The sequence below is a fragment of the Lagopus muta genome, chromosome 7, assembly GCF_023343835.1.
Source record: "Lagopus muta isolate bLagMut1 chromosome 7, bLagMut1 primary, whole genome shotgun sequence".
NCBI lineage: Eukaryota > Metazoa > Chordata > Aves > Galliformes > Phasianidae > Lagopus > Lagopus muta.
Window position 1 is genome coordinate 21557713 of NC_064439.1, and position 19695 is coordinate 21577407.

General features: G+C 39.1%; 1 long non-coding RNA gene across 2 annotated transcripts in view; it reads right to left on the minus strand.

Annotated features, from left to right (window-relative positions):
• The window catches only part of LOC125695854 (uncharacterized), a 310620-nt gene that overhangs the window by 289940 nt on the left and 985 nt on the right, over positions 1 to 19695 (minus strand). For both annotated transcript variants that reach the window (XR_007378073.1, XR_007378072.1), the window contains exon 2: positions 14278 to 14395. This is a non-coding gene — a long non-coding RNA (uncharacterized LOC125695854). The remainder of the gene's footprint in view (positions 1 to 14277; positions 14396 to 19695) is intronic.

Consider the following 19695-nt stretch of genomic DNA (forward strand, 5'->3'; position numbering starts at 1 on the left):
AAAGTCAGTACCTCTGACCTTGTGAGGTGATCATCTTCTGCATATTCGACACTGATATGTCTGTGCGTCACCAGTCCATCTGTCCATGACTAGAGGGGAGGATTCAAGCAGTTCAGCCTAAATGAGTCTCATTGCATCAGTGTGAACTCATCAGTTAACTTACTCAAATCCAGATTAACAAGCAGCACCCCCATGTCCATTTCTTCCACATAGTCTTCCAGCCACTACCCCAAGCCTGTAGCATTTCCTAGGATTATTGCAGACAAAGTGCAGGGCTCAGCACTTGATTGTGCTGAACTTCATCGCATTGGACTCAGCCCAGCGATCCAGTCTGTCCAGTTATCTCTGCAGGGCCTTTCTACTCTTGGCAGGTCTGTACTTCCTCCCAGCCCAGTGTCATCTGCAAACTTACTGAGGGTAAATGCAATCCCCTCATTCAGGTCACTGATAAAGACATTGAACAGAACAGGCCCCAATACTGACCCCTGGGGAATACCACTCATGACAAGCTGCTAGCTGGATTTAACTCCATTCACCACCACTCTCTGGGCTTGGCCATCCAGGCAGATCTTTACCCAGAAAGGAATGTACCTGCTCAAGCCACATGCTGCTAGCTTCTCCAGAAGAATACTGTAGGAGACAGTAGAGTGACACAGTCTGAGAGGAAGGTGATTTCAGCAAAAGAGGTGTAGAAGAACACAAATTCACTTTGTTGTAATTGGCACGAAATTGAGTAGTTCAGTGGCTTTTCTTTCTTGTCTGAGTTGGTTTGCCTATTTGAGCATACCTTATAACCTCCAAATACTGTCTTGTCACCAGCACAGCATCAATCATCATGCTCATTTCAAAACAGTGTAACTAATTGTCTGACACCAAATTACCAGGTTTTGCAAAAAGCTGTTGTCCAGGTATTGAAGTTTACTGAAGAAATAAAAGCACTTCAGAACTACTACATGATAAAGCATTTTAGTACTTGTATAGTTTTCCTATTTCCTCTTAGGTAGAATCCTTTAATAACACCTTTCCCTACTGCAGTTCTTTAATCTAAAATTGATTTCATCATCAAAAAATGTGGCCTAATTGCACAAAAGGCTCCTTAGTGCAATGAACATTTAGTAGTATTCAGTGTAAGTGATTCAGTCTCAAAACAGCAGATGTCAACAGTCTGTAGATTTCAGATACACAAATCAATGACACCATCTGAAAATTAAGAACTCAATTTACGATAGCTTTAACAACTAACAAGGGCTTGGTTGGTATTTTGAGCAATATGCATTTGAAAAGAACACATTACTTCTTATGTTCAATGTTTTGTTTTTTTCCTTACCACCACTCCCACAGCATAAGGAGCAGAAAGTTTTCAACAGGAGGAAAGGTGAAGCCTGCTTTAGACTCTTGGATTAAAGCCTTATACCAAATGTCTAAGAAGGGGACAGAAGAAAAAATTGGATGAAAGTGATTAGTTGCTGTTTAAAGCAACATGAAATGTTATTAAAATTTGGATGTCTTGAAAAAGAATAAACATAGCTCTTTTTTCCAAAGAAGAATCCAGCTAAGATAATCCTTTTATTAAGTACCTTCTTAGCATTAAGTGTTTGTAATTGGCAGCTCTGAACTGTTCTTTATACCCCCTCCCCTCTACTCTCTATATGCTCTCTTCTTGGTTACAACATTATTGGCTGCTAATTTTATTTTTGTCCTCTGATAATGCACAAGAGTTATTGTGAAACTAACATGAACATACTGTGAGTTTAATGTGCATCTCTTGCTGTTATTAGACAGGGCTGCAGGGCAGGCCTGCTTTGGTTTACTAGATGGGTATGTTTTATTATATAACAAACAAAACTAATGCTGACAGCAGATTTAAATTAATATCCAATTTATGAATAGAATAAACCTCAGTCAATATTTTTCCAACTGCAAAAGAAAGCAGAAAACATTCCCTAAATACCTTTGAGAGGGAAATAAAGAAAATGAACTAAGGAGGATGACCAGAAAAAAAGATATCTGATACACAACAAGACAATCTAAGCCATCAGTCCTTTGCATAACAGGAGTTAGAGAGAGATAAAATACATTACCCAAAAATTTATTCAAATCAACCATTATCCAGAGATTCTCTGTGTCTCACTTTGAAACTTAACAGACACTGATAGCATTACCATTCCCTGATCGGGCTCCAGCTATTCCATAAAAGCTACATTTTGTTTGCAAATTCTCTGTGCTTTCAAGTTCTCAGTCCCAGGCACAGTTTACAGCACAGGCCAAACTCCTTATCAAGGTTGGATGCAGGCATGAAACTACTCAGCCCCCAGCACTGCAGTTTGCACAGATGAGAAAAACAGGCATGCTGGCCAAATGGACTGTATCAGCAAAGTAAAAAGGCAGCCAGTGCTGATTCTTGACATTACTGATGCTAATAATGCCTGTGTGGTAGCAAGGAAACTTCTGTCCTCAGCACAAGTTATGATCTATTCCAAGGAAAGCTGTATCTGAAATGCTACGAAAATTCTTAGTGCCAAGTGTGGTATTACTCTATGCTAATGGAGCTTCTAAATATTTTGAAAAAAATCAGGAAACTCACGTGGGATTTAAAGAACTATGTTTAGGTTACTAGCTTGGAAGTATTTATACTAATATAAATGGAAATAAATGGACTATGTTTCTTGAGTAAGATTAAGAACAACTGAGGCCCAATCCCCAAAGAAATTCACTAACATTCGAGTAGCAGTGTTTTTCTGATAATTTAATATATAGATTGTCCTTAAAGTTCTAAAAATACCAATTATTTTCCTTTACCCCAAACAATTTTTATGAACTTTCCTGGTTTAACTTCTTTTCACTACAAGAAATAGTTCCCTCTCCATTCAAATGTGAAATATTTATCAATTTCACCCTCATTCTTTACTAAATTCCTCTAGGATGAGTTTTTGATGTTTTATAGATAAACAGTTATCCACAGATCACAAGCTGTGAAAAGCAGACATTGAGATAAATTAAACTAACTTCTGTGGTATACATTGTTCCCACTTTCTGCAAAATATTCAGGAGCAAGTATACTGAAAAATACACAGAATCAAAAACTTTTACAGGAATTTGACATTATCAAAGAGCTAGAGCCAGAAACACAATCTGAATGCTCCAGGAGCGATATTTAAGAGCATGTATGGTTGTGTGCATGCACTTCATATTTTATGCTTCTGTGCAAATGGTGAACTATTTTGGAATAGAAAATGAAACTAAACCCTAGGGTGTAACTACATAAGGGAGAAGCTACCTATTTAATTAATGTTTCCCATAGGGCACAACCACAGTATTTAACTACAGTCATCATTAATAAGGATACTAAAAGAAAGTACATTTTAAGGACGAAATCCATCACTACGGAAGAAGAGTGCAATATGTTACTTAATTGGATAAATATTTGGCAGACACAACTGAAGGAGAGCCATAGATCATGTATCCACACACCCCTTGGCATGCCAGCATCAGACCATAGTGAACAGAGTTCAGCAGCCGGATTTCACAATGGTTTGAAGAGTTCAAGTGTTCTCACCCGTTTGTTTCATAAGTGACTCTCAAACAGAGCTGCAATAGGGAGAACAAGAGAACGGCCGTTTAGACCTGGAGTATGAACTGAATGATGGATGAGCAGTGCCTCGGGTGTTTCCACCTAGATAGGAAGAGCCATCCTAACTCTGTGATCTATCCTCTGAGCAGCAGGAGACTAGATCAAGGCAAAGCTATTCTTTTTCTGTCTTACACAAAGCTCACACACTAGTCAATAGCAGGTTTTTATCCAGTAATAAGTTACTTCAGTAAGTCAAACTCCTGCTGGAGTTTTTACATTACCATTCAGCCCAACAGGTAACTTTTTTTTTTTAACAATAATGCTCTTAAAACTTAAGAGAATGCAATTTCTTTTAAACTGTTTACCACATAAGTGTAGGATGGCATATTTCATGTGCCTTCACTGCCACCTTTTGGGCAATTTTTTTTTCCTATTGCTTTTTGTTATTATATCTTAAATACACAAAGAGCAAAAAGAAACAAACCAGAAGTACATCAGAGCAAGTACATATGAAAGAAGATATAAATACAGTTTTTCAGTATCAGCATTTTCACAAGCTCAAGGAAAAAAAAAAAAAAAAAACAAATCAGAAAAAGGTCAGATGAGGAAAAAAAGAAGATCTGTTTTGTCCTAAATTCAGCATAGAAATGTTCTCTGGTGTTGATTCACAAACCTCCCAGGCTACTGTGATTGAACATATATTTATAAAGCCATCTCTGAATGTGTGGGCTTCAGAGACAGAGTTTACTTCTTTTCTCTCTGTAGATCAATCCTCCCACTAGATATCTGTTTTCTTTTGATAGTTAGCTGCTCTTTCACCATTATTAAAATTCATGTTTGTTCTGTTAATGCACAGAATTCTGTTTCATGATGAAGACTGGTTGGTATTACTGAAATAAACACGTGATATTATACAAAAAAAAGAAAAAATTTTCTATTAATGCAAAGCTTAGACAGAAAAAGCACTTAAAACACAACTGGACATATAGTAGTTATTCAAGACCAAAGAATTTATTCTTCCAAAGAAAATGAACATTGTTACAACATCTGCTGACTCCTTGAAGAACTCATCTTCAGCACTGAGTAGACTCAAAGCAGCACAAAGCTGGCAGTCAGCTCTCTCCTTTCTACAGCCTTAGCAAACAGGAAGGCCAAGAATAGGAAGAGTTGCCACTGTCCACCCAGGTCTTTCCACCTAATGAGTGGTTCTTAAGAGAACGAGCTCTGATTGGCATCAGTGAAAATCATATTCGGGCTGTTCTAACACATGTTGCATAGGGACAGAGGATAACTACTTATCCTTAACTAGCATTAACAACATTTTCTCACATTCGCCACTCAAATCATTCCCTAACCCCAGTAGACATAACAGGAAATCTGTTTCCTAGTGAAGTTATTTTGCATTCTAATTTAAAAAAGCTCAAGAGAGACTAAATACTATTTTAGTTGTATTGCCATAAAGGATTTTTTACTAGTATATATATCACACAGCCTCAGAAATTTGATCAGCACCTAGAATACATCAGCTCATTCATTAAGGGCTCAACAGTTCACTTATTAAACAAAATGTTACACAGACTGCAAGTAGCATCTCTGGAGTGCCATTCCAGGATGTTTTCCTCCTGCCCATCTTACCTCTCACATCATCCACCTTGTCATTCCTCTGGCAGTTTTCCCTCAGCAAAGTACCTGTTGTACACAGTGAACTGGCTTAGGGAACAGGCATTCTGTTGGGGAAAAAAATCAAAAAGCCACAAACAATGTTCTGAAGTAGTTTGGAAGTACTTTTCTTAGGTTCTGTGCTCATATTGCTGTATGCTGTGAGAGCACCATGACAGGTATCACTCCTGTCTGGATGACGTGCTGTGATATGGCTTAGTGCCTGTGGTAGCAATGGTGTTGAGGAGACAGTTGGACTAAACGATCTTATAGGTCATTTCCAACCTTGTGATTCTATGACTCTGAAATCTTTCTCCAGCTTTAGCACTGACTTCACTCCAGGTTTTGCCAGAAGTCCCGATGGGCAGAACATGCTGACTCATAAACTGTCACCTTTCTTTTCAGCCCACATTATAACTTGATGAACTTCTCTTTGCTGTGCATACATGAAGAAAAGAGGCGTTGCAGAAGCAGTCAAATAATAAAATATAAAATTAAATAATCTCAATTAAAATATTAAGTTTCTTTTAGTGCTTATTTCACCTTGCTGCCTCCTTCATGGTAAGGTTATAGCTTCATTACCAAGTATTTAATTAGAGATCTCATTGTAATTCTAAGTGTTAAGGATAGTCTTCCAGATAAGCGTCTGTTTCATGTCACTGTTCATTTATAAGGATAAAATGTTTTGACTTTGTTTGCGTTCTTGTTGGACATGATTACATCCATTTCAGTAGTTAAAACAAATTTGCTCCTGCTATAGAAACCATAAGTGACACAACGTTCCATTTCCCATTTGTTGCTAGGAGTGGTAGTTTTATTAATACTTCATCTTAGTCATCAAATTGCATTGTGACAGTAGCTCAACAAGTTAGCAAATATCAGCAGAGTTATGAGAAATTTTAAAGTGCCTGCTTTTAGTGCACAGTAAAGAAAGTACAGCTTAACACAAACAGCAAACAAAGTGCATAAAGAGACAAGTTATAGATACTGCCTCCTTATTGGAGCCCCTAAAGCATAATTGTTCTGCCTAATTTAGATACCAGTAGCAAAAGGATAGTTTCCCTAAGCTCCTTATAGACAAGTTCTTTTTCCTCACTAGGCAGCAAAGAGCCATTCTGAGCAGAAACCTAACTTAGGCATTTGGTATTACTCTGAAGGTACCCTCAGTGGCTAAATAGAAAGCCAAAAAAATCCAGCCTCTCAGTGCCACAGTGGAGTACCACCAGGCACTGTGCCATTTTCCCTCAGTGACCACAGCTAAATTATTCTCTAATGTCCAACCTCAGAGGAAAGCAAGCACCACATCTGACATGGACCTTACTTTTGAAATTTTGGTGTAAGGACTTCTTAAAAAAAAAAAACAGGAGCAGATACAAAACTGTTGAAGTCAGAAGCTAAATACCTTCTCTTAACCTCAGTGATGAAAACAGGCTTTCACTCCTAAAGAAAATGTGCTATTTCAGTTTAAAACAGGTTGGTTAAATAGTGACACAACCCCTCAGATACTGCGTGACTTAATCTTAAATCATTCATAATAAAAGGAACATGTTCTATTGCAGTCAATCTCTGTGAAACAGAGGCCACTGACTTCCTACATCATTTTGTAATGAAAGCCTGGCTCCTATATATGCAGGGCACATAACTGGCATTGTAACCAATGCTGCAATAGCCCAGAGGGTGGAGAAAAAACAACTTGCCAGAGAACCAAAACCAGATAGACACAGCTCTGGGAATTCATTTTTTTTCCCCACTCAGAGTTTTTTTCCCCTCTATCTTAGAGTTGGACTTACTACATTTATTTTTCATTTTTCCTAAATGAAGCAGTCTACACCCAAGTTTCATTTTCTTCTAGATAAAACGAAGCAGGTGAATTAGGACAATGAAAATAGTTTATTCAGTTGCTATTCTTCTTAACAATAAGTCCACCTTGCGATAAAGTTCTGGCCTTCAGACCATGTAAGTTGGATAGGGGACAAAAACAAAGAGGGAAAAATTGTTCCAGAAATAATTTATGGTTTCCAAAATATGCTCTTTGGAAGAGGGGAGGTTCTCACAGGGAAACAGCTGGCCACATGCAGAAAAGGCAACAGATGGGATAAGAAGGGAAAATACACAGGAAACAGTTATTTTGTCACTAAATGAAAATACAGAGAGAGGAAGAAGGGAAGTGTGCATGTGGTTGCATACACAGACACATCCACAAGCAAACACACACAGCTTCAACTAATCAAGGGCAGCAATGGCCATGAAAGAGTTCATGCTTTGAGAATGAAAACAGAGGTGGCCAGCACGACTCTTGGTGGAGATGGTATTTCTCATGAGAGTTTTGCCATTTGCCTATACTATCAGATCTTGAAAAACTTTTCTAACATAAAAAGTGCTCACTAGCAAATGGATTAATCCTCCTACTATATCATACTATAAAGCACTGCAATACAAGGCTGAAAGACCAGAAGGTCTCTGCTTCAATGCAGTGTTATTTATTCTAAGTTGCATGCACTGCTCTACACCAAATACCATCAGAGTTTCATTTAATATTTCTAATTCTATAGTATAACTACATACTAACGCAGGAAGGAAGACTCATGTCAGGATAAGTTATTTCTTTTTCTCAAATTTCAGTGCTTTTTCTTCATTATAATTGTATGTATATTTAGTACAGCTAGAGCATTTAATTCAGTCATGAAAATCCTCACAACATCCCAGTGTTCTGTGTAAACTTGTATTTGAAATTAATGTACTACCAAGAGAATTTATTTATCACCATCTGACTTTGCTCTACTGATCTGTAAAATGTGTTGCACCTCCCTTCCCTTGAAAGCCATTATAAAAGACAGACCTGTCATCTTTTCTGGAATTAAGAATTGCCATTTATGCTTTATACAAAGTGACTGTATACAAGAATACTAAGGCAGCATTTATATTATTTTCTGTAGTACCAAAACACTCATACACCAGTATGAGATGGAACTAAAATCTAAACAAAAGTCTACTCTTCATTTTTATGATTTTGCAAACATCTTTACAGAAATGTAAGCAAATCCCTTCAATACTTTTTATATCAGTGACTTTTGGAAAATACAGAAACACATACATTGAGGTTGTTGTTGTTTTTTTTTTTTTTAAAGCTGGATAGGCAAAAAAGCGAAGATCAAGATTTCCAATTTCTGTATCCATAAAGTAGCATTTCTGACTCTAAAATTAAGTAACACTCCAGATCATAAAAGACAAAGAATACTAAATTTCTTTAAACAGCTTTTAAAAGCTCTTTGTTCTAAATTTCCCTTCTAAATTGTGTTTTGTGAACATATATAAGAACAGGTTGTCAGGATTTATGTTCTTGAAAGCTCTAATTATACAACAGGTGCAAATTGGTAGAAATATTTACAGAATCACAGAATCACAAGGTTGGAAACGACCCGCAAGATCATCCAGTCCAACCACCCTCCCATTCCTGTCAGTGCCACAAGCTACTAAACCATCTCTCGTAGCTCCTCATCCAGGCGCCTCTTGAACACTGCCAGGGACGGCGACTCCACCACCTCCCTGGGCAGCCATTCCAGTGCCTGACCACCCTCTGAGAGAAAAAGTTTCTCCTAATACCCAACCTAAACCTCCTCTGGTATAACTTCTTGCCATTTCCTCGGGTCCTACTATTTGCCTGGGAGAAGAGGCCAGACCCTTTTGCATCACAACCTCCCTTCAGGAAGTTGTAGAGTGCAGTGAGGTCTCCCCTGAGCCTCCTCTTCTCCAGACTGAACAATCCCAGCTCCCTCAGCCACTCCTCACAAGACTTGTGCTCCAGACCCCTCACCAGTTTCGTTGCCCTTCTCTGGACACACTCCAGGGCCTCAATATCTTTCTTGCAGTGAGGGGCCCAAAACTGAACACAGTACTCGAGGTGCGGCCTCACCAGTGCTGAGTACAGGGGGATGATCACCTCCCTGCTCCTGCTGGCCACACTATTTCTAATGCAGGCCAGGATGCCGTTGGCCCTCTTGGCCACCTGGGCACACTGTCGGCTCATGTTCAGCCGAGCATCAACCAACACCCTCAGGTCCCTTTCCTCTTCACAATCATACAACCACTCATCCCCAAGCCTGTAACGCTGCCTGGGGTTGTTGTGGCCAAAGTGCAGAACCCGACACTTGGCCTTGTTAAACCTCATCCCATTCATCTCAGCCCAGCAATCCAGCTTATCTAGATCCCTCTGCAGGGCCTCCCTGCCCTCAGGCAGATCGACACAACCTCCCAACTTGTCCTCCCAACTTTAGTCATAAGTCAACCAACAGGAGCATCTTCTTAAAGACAAAGATAAGAGGTCTGTGGTTCTATAGACTAGTTTATTAAATAACATTCATTAGACACTTCTATAGGCTTTTTTTTTTTCAGCAAATCCATAAAAGATATTAAGGCAACCTTAAGTGTATGAGTATATTTAGGTTTCTTAGGTATGTGAAGTAGCACAGCATAATAGATATATGTACTCCAGAATGAAATTCACCAAGTTCCACACAGTTGTCTTAGGCAATAAGAAGGCACTTGTAAACATATGATTTCTTAAGTAACTAATAACACTCAGCCCTTTGTAAATCACCTAATAGCATGAAGGAGTCTTTGAAGTCCCTAATTTCATGAACTATTGACTAATGAAGTTGAGCAATGTTGTCAGATGCTGCTGCTTAGGAGGAAGTGGCATAGTTTATGCCAAAGCTTACAAATTTCCAGATCCATACTGACAATCAGGCAACTGTAATGGTAAATCACTTTAAGAAAAGCTCATTTCCTTAGCTCTGCTGCTCTCTTAAGAATGCTCAGAACAAGTTTTTCTACAATGCTTCATCTTCAGACAGTATGTCTGAAAATAGATAAGAGAAGAGATGAAAGCAATCTTGCAGCTAAGTAGTTTAAAAATCTAACTTGACTGTCATCTCTTTGAGGATGTATTTCCAAACTCATTTTGTAATCTGCAATGGTTTAGTCCAAGTCAACGTCTGTCTTTGTTTTCACTGCAATGTCTCTGCCTACAATTTCAATGACAACTCAAGTAGAATTGACAGAGACAGAATTCTCAGAAGACCATTAGATATAAGCCACCTTAGTTCAGCCTATTAAAATAAGCCCGCTTAAAAAAAAATAAAAGAACAGCAGAAAAACAGATTTCTTCTCTTGACTTCAAGTGAGGGCCAATAACCAACCAAACAAAAACAACAAAAACACAACAAAAAAAGACAAAAGTAGATTTCTGAGTGCACTTACTGTGATGATATGGACTTAGAGCTCCCACCAAACTCTTGTGAAACATCCATCCACCATATTTAAGCTAAGGCACTCTGAAGTACAATTTCTGAAAGCATCCACAGTCATTAAGATGACAAATCACTGTGGGGTTTGATTTCAGTCTTTTCACATTTTCTCAATCACTTTCAGGTGACCTGAAGTTAATCAGGATGACTTTTCTTGTGTTTAATTGGAATTTCCTGTATTTCAATTTATGTCTATTGTCTCATCACTTAGATGAGTCTGGCTCCTTTTTCTTTACTTCCTCCCATCAGGTATTCATACATACAAATAAGATACTCCTACACCTTCTCTTCCCCTGCCCTGTCTGAACTTCCCATCTCTTGCAGTCCCACCTAGTTTCCTGCTCCATTTCACCCTTGAATCCTTGTGCTTGTCCCCCTTCTACTTCCAAAGCTGATAAAGTGTCCCAAGCAGTAACAAAAGGTCTGATCAAGGACCTCAGCTCTTGGATCATTTGATGAGTCCATAGATTATTTCTTATAATTCAGCTATCCACAGCCATTTGTAGTCTGCTGTTAGTCATGTACTCCCGGACAACAGGAACATTATACTTTTGACCACAGATACAATATTATTTTCTACCTGTCCAAATCTTAAGATAGAATTCTAGTATGTAGTTTGTATGTCTTTTTCTTCATAAGTAGTAAAACTGTCTGGATTCAAAAATATTCTTGCTCTAAGATCTTATAATTGGTATAAAATATCAATATTAACACTTCTATTTTGAGAAATAATTCCATCTCTGGCAAAATGTTCAACTAAACAAGCTCTAATTAGCACAATTATTTCTGTACTGAAATATGTCATATGTGTAACAGTGCTGACAGTCTTCGGATAAAAGCAACAATTCCCTTACCAGCCAGTCATAATAAATGTATCAATGTAGTAATCCCACGCAAAAAAAAAAAAGTTGCCCTAAATCTGAAGGCAGACAACTTCGAAACATTTACTGCTTTAAATGAATCATTGTATTATTTAAAATTGTTAAATAATTGGACCAATTATTAAATAATTCCAAATGTTTTGGCAGATTGCATTCCTTATTTAAATTTCATCAAATTCATAACAATTGTCTGATAAACTGTTCAAGTACCTCAGTTCACTTCACTTAGTGTTTGAAGAATTTCTCACACCTGTTTACTTCTCAAAGACATCACAATAACCAATAGAAGCCTTATGAGTACTGCCAAAATTAATTATACCTTACTGATTTTTTTTTTAAGGGAAGTTGTTGTTATTACAATGACATCCAGCAGCTGAACACCGCAATGGAGAATTATGACCACAACCTGACATCCACTAATCATTGTCTCACTATGCTCTTAAAACCGTGCTTTAACTCCACTGCTTTCCTATATGCTTGTATCTCCTGTTGTTCTGAAGGTGAAGCCTTCAAAATGCACACTGCAGCATCAGTATTTCTGTTGGTGTTTAACACTCCAAACTATGCTAGCATTTGTTGGAGCTACAGAATAGACCAAAAAAAAAAAAAAATGGCATAAGTGCACAATATAGTAAAATATTAAAATATTTTAATTTTTAAATTTAAATTAAAAATTTAATTTAATATTAAAATAATATAAAAAATACCTTACACATTGTAAGGATTTTAAATGATATGGGAAGCACAAAGATTTCCTGGGAGATTCCTGAGACAGAAGATTTGGGAAAGGACATGGCTGCAGGCTCATACAGCAACAATTCTGTGGTCTCACCAGATACCTCCAGAAGTCCTCCACAGCAAATATAATGACATTAGAATGCTATTCCTAAACCACAACATTTAACTGGGAGCCAGAGCTAAAGGCAATAAAGCAATCAAATGCTTTTCATCGTGTACATTCCAAAGCATCTTCATTTCAAATTAACACTTGTACAAATATTATTTCAGAAGTTCTTTTTAGCAATCGGAAATAATAAATACCCATACATGCCTTTGCAGAATACTTATCATAGCTATTTATTTCATAACTAGATTTAAACAAAGTGTTTTTCTGAAAGAAAAACCACAGACAAAAATTTAAGAGAGCTCCTTAGAGAAGTCAAATGCCCACCAACATACCTAATATTCTCTTTGCTCAATAATCCTTCCTCTCTGAGGTCCACAGCATCCTTTAAGTTTTACAGCCTTACAGCACTGAAGCTTTTTTGATAATCAATTATCATTACTTTTATTATCAGTAGTTTTGACGTTACAAGTATTTTAAGGAAGTCAGTTCGATACTCCAGAGACACGCATGTGATGAGATCATACAACACCACAATCAGAGCAGTACCATAACTGCTTGTACAATCAAGAGGTGTACAAATGTTAGGCTTCGTAAGATTATCACAATGGAAAGATGATCAAAACAAATAGGAATGCTCCCCACCATCACAGGCTTGCTGCAAACTCCACAAGGAGCAATCTCCAGAAAGAGATCCTTCCTCAGTGGCGGTCAGCACTTAAATGGCTCTAGGAGAGGTGCAGCCAGGCTCCACCCCTTCCAGTAGCACAGCTGAATTGCCTTCACCTGTGCTGCTGTGGCTGACTCAGTGCTCGCCTCAGGTGATCAATCAGAGGTTCAGGCAGTGATCAACAGTTCCTATACAATTGCTTCAAGGGATAACAGTACAATGTTAAATGTTTTATAAGTAAAAGAGCAGTGAAAAAGACAAGCATTACTTTAAGAGTATATGATTAAACACAAAGGATAGCACTATCCTTGATTCAATCAATTTACAATTTTAAATACCAAAAAATACTTCTGAATAGTTTCCAATAAATGATATGTATTATCAGAAAAATTCTAGAAGTAGTGTTACTTGGGTAAAGCAGGAGTGGAAGTGCTTTCTGTACTCATCTGTAATGTGTATACTTGAAAACCAGAATGGAATTTCTTTTACAAAGAGTAAGAAACTAAAATACTGCTATTGTTCTCTACTTTGAGTTGTTTTTCAACTCACTGAATTGAACTTTAACTGAAAAAAAGTCACGTGGCCTTTATTTGTACTTTCAACAGTGTCTAAAAGCATAACTGTTAAAAATTATTTAGTGCTTGTGGTTCTACTGAGTTCTCTTAATTCATGACCAATAGTACATAATTCCCTTTCTTCTATGTGTTGGTCTGGATTAAACAGCCCTCTCAAACAATCTTGAGCTTTAGAGTTTTTCCAATGTATTTCCTTTCTTCAGCTCCCTGCAACTTGACACTGATGATTTAAACACTCTTAGGGAATTCAAGTATTTCAAGTAGTTTGAGAATCACTTCTTTGAATTAGAATTTTAGTGATAAATCCAGACCAAGTAAGACATTTGTTTGACTTTAACAATGTTACTCACTAAGAACAGCCATCCTTTACTTGGCTAGGTGACTGCGCAGTTGCCTGTTTATCTGATCTTTACTATAATATTCCCTTGGATAAAGGGAACTTATTATATGACATTAAATCAAATATGTTGTCTGATGTCTTTGTTCTCAGATGACATTATCCAAGAAGGAGAAAGCATACTGGTGTAGATGCAGAATTGCCAACTATACCTGCAGTTTCCACTCCATTTGCACTTCTATTCCCAAATCAGCTCTATCCTATTTAGGATTCAACACTTAAGTAAACCCACAACTCCCTAGTCTGCAGTATTTACTATTTTATATAATACAATTGAAATGACAATTGAAAGCAGAGTAGTTTGTTTTTTCTCAAAAAACAGATCCAGATAACATAACTAACCATCACTGCCTTCTCATCTGTCATTCACTTACTTGCAATCCAATGAATCTTCTCAGGGACTCCTAACTTTTCACCTCATTCATTCTCTTCTGTATTGTAGCAGCTCACGGACTTGAACTTGTCAAAATGTACTTGACAGCTAAAGCAGACCTATGAAATTTGAGAATGAGAAAACACAAATGTAAAAAATATAGGAATAACCAATGCTCAAGCAATACACTGATATCAGCAATGCTGGCCCTTTTGATCTGAGCACTTACCCAGTGATCAGAGCCTTAGAAATTGATTCCATTAGGAGGAAAAAAAAAAAAAAAAAAAAAAAAAAAGAAAAGAAAAGAAGAAGAAGAAGAAGAAAAAAAAAAAGTAACGCGTACTTCTTTGTTGTGTTTATGTTACAAGTGAATTGCCCTGGATACAACAAAAATCAAGCAGTAGGAATAATTTGCTCTCCAACACAAACTTTTCTCCAGACAAATCTCTGACCCAAAAAACTGCTCTTAGTTTCTCCTTTGGACCATACTACAAGTGCAGCTTTAAGTCTGTACTTGCAGTTTAACTGCTCCAAGCTGTCCACCTCTTCAATTGGCAGCATCTGTGACAGACAGTGCTAAGACATGCTCACCCAGGCAGCCTAGTTCATGTCCAGTACTAAACTATAGTTTGTGGCAGCAACAGGTGAGAATCTGAAGGTGATACCTTGCAAACAAGAGTTAGGCAGCAGCCAAGAAAGTTTCCTGCCACAACCAGTAGGAAAGGCCATGAAGATTATCAAAGAGCTGGAGCACCCCTATTTTGATGATAGGTTGAAGAAAGTAGGCTTCTTCAGCCTGGAAAAGAGTAGGCTGCAGGGAGACCTCATTGCAGCCTTCCAATTTTAAATGCACTTGATAAACATGAGGGAAATCAACTTTGTACAACAGTAGATAGTGATAGGACAAGGGGAAATGGTTTTAAACTAAAGGAGGGGATATGGGAACACAGACACTGCAAGGATAGATTTAGATTAGATGTCAAAGGGAAGTTTTTGTACTGAGAGAGCGGGCAGGTTGCCCAGAAAGTCTGTGGATGCTCCATCCCTGAAGGTGTTTAAGGCCCGGTTGAATGAAGCTCTGGGCAATCTGGTCTGGTACTTCATCCAGCAGCTGGCAACCTTCCTGTGGCAGGGGGATGAAACTTGATGATTCTTGAGGTCCCTTCCAACCCAGGCCATTCTATGATTTTGTGATGATTCTGTGATCTGCCTGCAACTCTGGATCTTGGTTTCTTTGCTGTCTACTTGGATTTTTGGTGTTTTCCCTGCTATATCTGTAACTTTCCTGACTCTGTGCTAGGTGAAAGCAAACTACAACTATATGGCCGACAACAGTAGCAATACTTTTTGAGGACTCTTCACTCACTTAGTTTTGACCTCATTTCAGTTCTCAGCAAGGCAAGAGGCATTTGCCTTTCTTGGTTGCCTGAAGATGAGAAGAGAGCCATGTGCAGTAGTATCAGTTATGTGTTCAGGTTGTCCAGGCAATAGCACAATAACCCTACTTCAGTTCTAGTCTTTGTCTTGAGAGTCCAGGAATTGTGTTGGGGAAAAAAAGAACTTAAAAAAAAGAGTCAAAAAGAAAAAGAAAAAACAGTTTAAAAACCCAATTCTATAAACGGAGTTTTCTCCACATTACCAAAACAAATCAGTTGCCAAATACAAACCACACAGTAATTTTTCTGCTTCATCTCAGTCATTTTCAGTCATTCTCTGAGGAATTATTGTTTTCGTAAAATCTCATTGGTGGAACATTGCCTTCCACTGTTGTGTTTTTCATTGGTATCCAACCGGAAAAAAAAACCCTCAAAAATACTGGGTGTTTCTTCCTGTGTCTTTCACAATATTTCAGCTTTAATATCCAAGTTTTTTCCAGGGTAAGCAGCAAAATGGGATAGACCAAGTCTATTCTTCTGACTGCATCTACTCATGAAGTACTGGATATACTCTTGGGAAAACTTGGGAATTGTGGTTGTAAGGACTTCTGGAGGTCTCCAGTCCACAATCCCCCTCAAAGTAAGATCAAGTTCTGGGTTGTACTAGGAGGAACAGTGCCAGCTGGACAAGACAAGCGATATTTCCCCTTCCCTCAGCACCTTTCATACCCATCAGCAGAGTTGTGTCCTGTTCTGAGCTTCCCACTAGAGGTGGGGCATGAGTGAATTGAGGTGATTTCAGCACGGGGCCATGTGGGACAAAAACATACGACATACATGGAAGGGCTTGGGAAGCTGGTGCTTGTTTACTAAGACTAAATTCTGGAATCATTTGTCCAGGGAGGCCGTGCAGTCTCAGTCCTTGCAAAATCCAGTTCTAGTTAATGCTGCTTTGGGTGAGAGAGTGGAGGTGGTGGACTATATGATCAGTGAGGTTCTCTTCAGCCCTAACAATTCAGGGACTCTGTGAATTCAGCTATCTGTATAGCAAAATTTGAAAAATTCCACAGTTCATCTGAATGTTCACTGTTCTCACAGCAAAGATTTTTTTTTGTAATATCCAATATGAAGTCTCAAACTGCAGTTTGCAGTCTCTGTCTGTCATACTCCTTAGCACTACCAGCAGGAGTTGAGCTTCACAGAATGGCTTGGGTTTGAAGGGACCTCAAAAGATCCAGTTCCAAGCCCTCTGCCACAGGCTGGGTTAACAATCACTAGATCAGATTATGCAGGGCCCCATCCAACCTAGCCTTCAGCACCTCCACGGATGAGGCATGTACAGCTTCTCTGGGGAGCCAGCACCTCACCACCATCTCAGTGAAAAATTTTCCCCTAATTTAAATTTCCCCTCTTTTAGTATAAAACCATTCTCCCTTATCCTGTCACTATCAGACCACATAAAATGTTAATCTTTCTCCTGCTTACAAGCTCCATGTAAGTGTTGGAAGGCAGTAATGAGATGTCCCTGGATCCCTCTCAAACTGAATAAGCCCAGCTCCCTCAGCTTTTCTTCATAATAGAGGTGTTCCAGATCTCCAACCATCTTTCTGGCCCTCTTCTGGACCTGCTCCAATGACTCCACATCCTTCCTGTACTGGGGGCTCCAGACCTGGACACAGATGGACCTGGCTCCAGATGGAGCCTCACAAGAGCAAAGTAGAGGGGCACAATTATCTCTCATGCCCTGCTGCCAGCCTTCTTTTGGTCACCTTTATACTCCTCCTGAGAGCTTCTGCTACATCACACCATACTTTGCTCTTCACCAAACTAAGTATGTTCATCTACACTCAGAGACTATCTGCTGCAAGCCCCTAGCCACTTTGGAAAACCTCTGCTGAATCTTCTCGAGCTGTCCTGGAAGCCCAGCCATCATTTCAATAGCTGAACCAGGCCCATTTGCACTTGTTTAAATACAGGGAGCAGTTTCCAGCCTTCCATACCATTTCCCCTTGTACAGCATCATTTTTGAGCACACCAGGGCATGCTGGAGTCATCTTGCTGACAGTAAGAGTTAGCTTACTAAACAAGTTCAGAGCAAGAGGAAGTGTTGGGATGATTATATGCAGGCCTGTGTGTTACTGGAAGGCTGCACCACATTTCCCACCATTTGGCAAGTTGTCCTCGGAGCTCATAGTCCAAAGAGCAGTTGCATTTGTGAAAGACTTGCCCTGCCCACAGACTTCTTCCTGTATAAACTGTGGTGAAAACATTCTCCTGACTCACCACTGTCAGGTCATCTTGTCAATGATGTAATCTTTTATTTTTCCTCCAGAAAATGCAATCTACCATTCCCTCATGTCAATATCACCCACAGAATCTGTTTGTAATGAAGAAGTGCTAAAACACAGACTGCACAGAGAGCCACCGGAGTGTTTATCAGCTCCAGAAAATACCCCATCACGCTTCAGCAGCTACAGAAACATGATTCTCACCCAGCTCATGCAATAGTTACAGAATACTGTCATGCTTCTAAATGACTGGAGCTAGCTAAACTTGCACAAATTTAATTTTCTGTCAGTAAAATTTCCCCCATTCTGCACGTGCCAGGAAAAATTATCTCATTTTGAATCAACTCCTGATTCCTGTGGTGTTCCTACCTTCTCACACTTCTTGAACAACACTTGCACAAATATCTGCATGAAGTTGTCAGCATGCAGCAGACTGATCTTGTTGGAACTGTCTGAGAGAGGACCGTCTGGCAGTTTGCTTTCTAGTAACCACATACATGTAGTGCTTTGAATATCTGGAAGTCATGCTTTGGAATAGACAACAAAGTTCTCTCTGGCATTTTAATCTCCATGGACTGCTCCAAAAGTAATGCCTCCTATATTATTACCTTGCCCCCAGGGTCAAAGGCAGATGTTGGTGGTATAGCAGTAGAGGTTGAACCTGCCTACCAATATTCCATTACATTTTGTTGCCATGTGACAGATGGGTGCAGAGGAATACCCTGTCAAAATGGTGTCTGACATGGAAGTGTGTATGAAGCAGAGGTGTGGAACTGAATTCCTACATGCAGAACAAATGGCACCCAGTGACATTCACTGATGCTTGCTGAATGTTTCTGGAGACCAAACAGTGGATATGAGCACAGTGAGATGGTAAGTGATACATTTCAGCAGTGGTGACTTTCAGCAATGTGAAAGACAAGCCATGTTCCAGATGGCCATGCAAACTTTTGTAAGTGTTGCATGCAGGCTCTTGTTCATGACCAGCAAAAATGCATAGCTAATGGTGGTGACTACGTTGAAAAATAGTGTTTTGTATCTGAGAGTCTTCTCTATCAAACAGCATTATTGTGCTCTTTGTATCTGTTGTAGTTTCCATGGAAATAAGTAGGAGGCAGTACTTTCACATCAACCTAAGCACTTCTACCTTGTCAGAACCAACATAAAGTGTGGTTTCCATTTTTATTCACAGATAGGTACTGTACAGTCCTCAGGGTGCAGGGACTGGTAATGTGACGGCCAGAGCTACCAGGAGCACATGGGCAGAGCAGCTGCCTGGGCACTTGGTAGCATGGTTCACTTGGGCCTGGCTTTCTGTCTCATCTTCTGAAAACAATTATTCACAAGCTGAGCTCTTGGGCATTTTATTAAAAAAGCTTAAACTAACATGGGCTGTCCGGATGCTGAACCACCTCTTGAGCTACATTTTGGTCTATAAATGCAGTCCCTATATCACTAACTCATCCCAGTGACTTCCCACGAGAAGAATCACTGAGTAAGACGCTGCTGTCGACTTTTTAGACAACAAACTCCTGCTCCGGCAGCCGGGCTGCAGCGCGCGCCCTCCGCTAGGTGTCCCCCTGCTGATGCTGCTGCTCACTGGGATGCAGCAGCCCAAAACCGACGGTAGGAAAAAAGGAGCCGAGAAGAAAATGAAGTGGCGATTTCAGAAAGTGAGAGTATACATGAGAGCACACAAAACTTAGCAACCGTGGCAAAAAAAAAAAAAAAAAAAAAAAGCATATGGGAAATAGC